Here is a 6,921-nt window from a genome sequence, read left to right on the forward strand (position 1 = left end):
TGAAACTACTTTATTGGTTAAACTTACTTTTCAATGTATTTTTTAAATTATGCCAAACGACCATTATGCCAAATGACCATCATGCCAAACGACCATTATGCTAAATGAAAGTATGTGTCACCTAGTGTTATGCCAAATGAACATTATGCCAAATGAACTTATGCCAAACGAACTTATGCCAAACGACGTGCTCGCGAAACAAGGATTGATTCCTTCTTTAAGACATGAGCAGTTCTTTGAATTTGTATACCAAATAGCGCTCGCAAGTAAACTGGTGTTCTACTCGTTGGCTCAAACTTAGGGGTTGATTCCTTCTTTCAAACATGAGTAGTTCTTTTAATCTATATCAAATAGCCCTTGGAAATATCGCATAACCGTGACCAAGGGAGCGAGGTGGTCATCGACCCGCCGTCAGAATCGGCGACCCCTCACCAGCAAACCTACGACCCACTCGTTTGCCCGGGTTACTCAAACATAGGGGCTATCAACTAGTTTAAGTACCATACTTATAGCGATGTGGCGTAGCCACATTAAGTGTCACTATTGAACATAACAGAGATTTCAATGTATATTTCAAATTATGCCAAACGACCATTAAGCCAAACGACCATTATGCCAAATGACCATTATGCCAAATGAACATTATGCCAAACGAAAGCGTGTGTCACCTGCTGTTATGCCAAATGAACTTATGCCAAACGACGTGCTCCCGATAGCTCGCATAGTCAAAATATAACTTAGTACGGATCAATGTTTCCAATAACTTTTATTTTATCGATGTTCCTTGATGTATCAATCGATAAATAAACTTCCTGTTAGCTATTGTTAGATTTTACACATCGGAGGACAGAGGTACCAAGAACAATAATATTAATTTCACAAAATGCTCTACAAAAACCTGTTTTAATCCACCTAGCGGTGCAATTGTGCCTTTCTCATTTCTCTAAACTATGGCACGGAGGCTTTTTATGTTCAACATAATTGTGTAAATGTCCATTACATTCTTAGTACACTTTGCACTTATACACAATGGCATGCCAGCCACGAACTTGATGAGCTACTTGTCGACGGTGAAACACTTGAAACAAAAAATATCATACTCCATTAGCCTAATCAGCATTAGATCAATGTTATCTGCTATCTGTTATCTGCAATGTTGCTAACTCATTTTGTCATGCAGGGGTGGGTATGTGAGGAGGGCGAAAGTCCCATGAACGAACGACTTCCCAGCTTAAATTGGTATGCTTTGTGATATAGTGGTGAAGATGATGGGGTTGAAAGGTAGGGGTATGAGGGCTGGATGGGGTGGTGGTCTGAGGGGTGATTTAAGGAGATTTTTAAAGGAGGGGAGTGAACAGTAAAGGGGGGGGGGGTGTAACCCCTCTCCGTAAACCATCAACTACGCTTCTGTTAAAATCCAGAAACCTTATGCGAGTCGAAAAAAAAATTTGGACCTCCGGGATTAGGTTGACGTTTTTCAGAGTGATTGCATAACCTTTCTATATGAGAAAGTCAAAAATGTGCCAAAATCCAAAAAAGTGAATCGTCGTCAAATTTTTTTCGAGTTTGCATCAAATCTCGACGTTTCATGCACCTTGAACACATTTAGCATCAAAAATAAAAATTCTATTTTTAATTTTTCCTATAGTTTATATGAGAAATTTCTGTGTGGCCGCACTCTGAAACCCGTAATTCCGGAACCAGAATTCCGATCGATCCTAAATTCAATAGCAGCCGATGGGAAGGTTGCACCTTTCATTTGAGACTAAGTTTGGGCAAATCGCTCCAGCCATCTCTGAGAAAAATGAGTGACATTATTTGACACATACGCACATACATACACACACATACACACACATACATACATACACACACACACACACACACACACACACACACACACACACACACACATACAGACTTTTTCCGATCTCGACGAACTGAATCGAATGGGATATGACACTCGGCCCTCCGGGCCGGGATTAGGTTAACGTTTTTCAGAGTGATTGCATAACCTTTCTATATGAGAAAGGCAAAAATGTGCCAAAATCCAAAAAAGTGAATCATCGTCAAATTTTTTTCGAGTTTGCATCAAATCTCGACGTTTCATGCACCTTGAACACATTTAGCATCAAAAATAAAAATTCTATTTTAAATTTTTCCTATAGTTTATATGAGAAATTTCTGAAATTTCCTATAGTTTATATGAGAAATTTCGGTCGTAGTGCAATATATACCCAACATGCAAAAATAACAGTTATCATCCCACCCGCAGCAAACGTCAAAACGGCCGGGAAGTTAAAATCGTAGATTGGACTATTGGCGTGCGGTTAGGGGTTAAGCACCCTTCACACCACAACCATGAATATCAAAACATAACTTATCAAGTTAGCATGAAGACAGCATTGAACAGTGTCAACACGTAGCTCATCAGGTTTGTGGTTGTCTAGCACTTGTATATATATATGTGCCAAGTGTAATGAGAATGTAATTGATTTTTCCCCAATTTTATTGAACATAACTCGCCATGTAATCTAAGTTTGGATATATGACAGACACAATTGCACCACAAGCTGGATTATAATAGATTTTTCATTAGCAATATTGCTTTGAGGAGCAGAAACATAAGGCTTATTCCAGTACACGTTTCTCCTGGTACTGGAACAAACCTATATTCAGTTCGCAGAATGCCCTTAATCACATATACATATATTTGAAACCCTATCGCGTTATACATGTTCGAAACGAAGATCGAACATGCTGTCATGAGCCTACATTAACGCATACCTCATCAAGCAGCAAGCATAAACACCGATGTGGCTAAGCAAACAATATTCGATGCGACAAATGTTCACTTTAGGTACCTCTTTCCCTGTAAAACATTTTTCTTTTAGAAATATGCCGTTTAGTGTTGTAGATTCATAAAAGCAAAAAAAACTTTCCATAATTCATTATTAAACTTGAAAAATAAGGTTGTTACTGTGCTACCGAAAGTAAGGTTTTTTGACTAAGCTAATGTGGCTATGGTATATAGCTGAATACGCCGGACGAGATAACCGCTTACTCACCATCTCTGATCCAGATTTGCTTGCGTTTTCTACGATGGGTTTAAAGTTAGCTCGGCCGGCGGATCCTCAGCGCTATGCGGTCAAGTCGCATCACTCCAGCTTCATCCAAAACCTCACTTTCGGCAGCACAATATTACTGTAAGGTTAGTCAATAAAACAGTTCGTGAATAAATTATAGAATTTTTCTCTCTACCCCTTTTTGAAAACTTTACAAATATAGCGCCTTATGAAAAACATGTTTTCAGTTTACATGGGAAAAGTACCTAATCAGAGCCTTCGTTTCCGATGCATCCAAACACTTGTTTTCGAGCAGGAATATCGCCAGCATACATCTCAAATTCATTCGTGAACACCTATATGCTATTTAGGGCAAATTTTGTCGTTCCGGTTTGTGCAATTCAATAATTATTGACAACTAACACAATGCAACTAAAACATGGCCTCCTGGCAGCGGGCAAGCGTGTACAACGAAACTGATTTATTATTCGACAAAAAAAACCGTGTACCCGATAACAATTAGAAAATAAAGCTCAAAAATGTAAATATGAAGTGCAAATGCATAGATATTGATAGAATGATAAGATTTGTGTTGATGACGCTTTACTAAACTTTTTGTCCATAATTTTCTACTAGTTATTGGGTATAAGGCAATCAGCTTATGTAAAATGTTGTTACAGTTCTGCTGATTGGTTTTTATGAAGATCTAACACCCTGTGTGGAAAAAACTGCTTTTTCCGTTTTTGATTTTTGTCGATTCTCTCTCCAACCTTAACAAGTGAGCTTATGCAGCGGAGCTAGTGTGATATGGCTTAGCTGAGGCCGTTGGGCAAGGTGTTGATCAACCCGCCACTGGAGTGATAAGTAAACCTGTGATGATCTCGTTTGTCCGGTTTACTCGAACATAGGGGCTATAGCTGGATTCAAGTTTTCGGTTGACTAATATGACTACGCCACATAGCTTTCTGCTGTACTGTTCGACTACACTACCGCTCAGTCGGCTTTAAACTAGCTATGGCTCCTAAATTTGAGTAAACCGGCAAAACGAGAGTTTACAGATTTACTTGCACTTCCGGCGACGGGTTAATCAATGCATCGTCCTACGGCCTCGGCTATGCGCCCAAGCCGCATCGCACTAGCTCCGCTCTATACGCTCACTTGTTGGACCATTATGTCCGCGTTAAAATTCAACTTCTATCATAAAGAAAAGAGAAAAGCTAAATTTTACAAGGTGTAACTGATCAAAAAGTATCAAGAATGCTATCATGAGCGACGATAACGCATATCTGATCAAGCATCAAGCAAAAACATAGATCTGGTTCAGCAAGCAATAGGTTTGTTACAGTACACGAAAGTTGTTCCGGAGTAAACAGAAGCAAAAAGTACTTACTCCGGTTAGCTACCAGCAGAAGAAAATACAGGAACGAGTTTCTCCCTGTTTGCTCCGGAGTACTTCCAGTTTCACCTGGTACTGAAGCAAACCTAATATTCGCTTCCAATGCATCCAAACATTTGCTTTCGACCGGGAATATCATCGGCATTATATTTAATTTTATTTGTCGATACTTACATGTAATTCCGGACCAAATTTTCTCGATTGATCTCTAAAATATGGTCGCCTGACAGCGGGTAAGAGTTTGTGCGAAATGTAATATTTTCGGACTAAAAACAAACATCTACGTCCATAAATCTAAAAAAACAAACAATTATAAAAAAATTATGTTAAAAATGCAAACATGAAACGCAATTAGCACAGATAGTAACAGAAAAATAAATTATATTGGGTATATAATATATTGAGCGATGACAAACAGAAATGCAAACGAAACTTACAAGATTTGTTCACTTATCCAATGGTTGGATGATAGAATATCGGCACGGGAGCGTGATATTAGCAGGACACGATTTTTTAAAGGAAACTATTAAACAATTTTAACGAAACAAATTAAAACATGAACGGCGATCGCCAACAATTGAATCAAGCATAAATATTCTCACACGAACGAAATCGAGACGAAAGAGAAAGAGGGGCGGAAGTGGAATATGTAACGCGTCGAAATTTATCGATACACTGAAATTTTTTTTTATTCTTTTTAATATAGCGTTGGTACGTGTGATATCACTATAATTTGACGAAAATAATGATGTGCATACATTTGATTGTAATGTTGTGTCGAAACGTGTAATAGTACAAATTTATCAATGAGCGATATCACATGCATAAATGGAACAAACTTTTATCAGTTTAATATTACATTAATTTGACAGGACTATTTTCCTACATCGTTTTCATTACAATATTATATCAATTCGAATACAATGTACTGTTAAAACGATGTAATAATCTCAGTACGTTGTTTTTCGTGATATTAGGAGATTGAGGTATAATTGTATCTAAAGTAGCACAATATTATACTATTATTTACCATTACGTCTGAATGTCATGCACATCATGAACATCGCATCAACCATTATTACAATTCTTTTTGCTGTGTAGTTTAAAAGTAGATTGAAAAGAGAATACTATTGTGAAGGAATCACTCGTATTCGAATACAGTTATTCAGTGCAATTTTGCTAAATACTATTACTCTTCCAAAAGTCTGTCGATTTCTGGTTACGTCTGTAGGAGACTATCAAAAGTCTGTAGAATACAGACATGCCTGTAAATCTGGCATCGAATTTAATTCGCTAGTTGTACCCAGTAAAAGAGAAAAGTGAGAACATTTGACGCTTTTGAGTGCATTAGTGTTATACTTGCAAAATTAAGCGTGGCGTCCGCCCAGTTAAGCTCAGCCGGAAATGAACCGGAATTCTGGCTGGTTCCAGTTCGTATCCCGGCTCCAGTGACACAACCGATTCTAGTTAGAATCGGTTGTGTCACTGGAGCCCGTGTACGAACTGGAACCAGCCAGAATTCCAGTTCAATTCCGGCTGAGTTTTACTGGGCGGGGCTCTTGGAGTAAACATAAACATCCGAACGAGCATCCTAACCCAGTTAAGCTCAGCCGTAAATGAACCGAAATTCTGGCTGGTTCCAGTTCGTATTCCGGCTCCAGTGACTAGTTAGAATCGGTTGTGTCACTGGAGCCGGAATACGGATTGGAACCAGTCAGAATTCCAGAATTGTTTTTTTCAGCTTCATCGAAGAAAAATGACAACCTCACTCACACATAGAAAAAATGTGCACACCGGCCCAGTGAGCAAATTTTCTGGCAGCGCAGAGACCGCTCTGCTAGATTTCTGTAAGTCTTGGTTTGGCAGCCCTGTCAGATTTCTGCGCGTATCCTGTCAGATTAGTTGAGCTAGGGCGAACTCGGTTTCGCTCGCGTTTTCTGGTAAATTTTGACAGGAACCGAGCAAAACCGTGGCATAACTCGGACATAAACTGTGCAAAGATCCTGGAAATTCCTACCTGGTAGAATTTAGCACGAATCGAGCAAAAAATCTGACAAAGATGTGGCAGGAAGCGTGCAGAGATCTTGGCCGTACATTTCTGGCTCGATTCTGGATAAAAGTGAGTAGCATCGGTTAGTTTAACTGCTTCTGTCAGAAACGGTTATTGCATTTGAGTGAATTCGTTACCAGAATTCTCGCACAAATCGCACAATATGCTCGCAGAAACTCTGCCAGCATCAATTTCGCATTGCTCAACTTTTGCTAACTTTCTGCTTGTAACGCTGACCGGGGGTATCCGTCTTGAGTTGGACCGACTGACAAATGTCAAAAACTCTCCAAAGAAGACGTTAGTAATGTAAAAGATTGATAGATTGTCAAAGTAAATTTGACATGAAATTTTGGCGTTCAGATGCTTTTTAGTTGGACAATGGAGATTCAACTAAAAAGCGATCCAGTTAA

This window comes from Topomyia yanbarensis, chromosome 2 (genome assembly GCF_030247195.1).
Source record: "Topomyia yanbarensis strain Yona2022 chromosome 2, ASM3024719v1, whole genome shotgun sequence".
Taxonomy (NCBI): domain Eukaryota; kingdom Metazoa; phylum Arthropoda; class Insecta; order Diptera; family Culicidae; genus Topomyia; species Topomyia yanbarensis.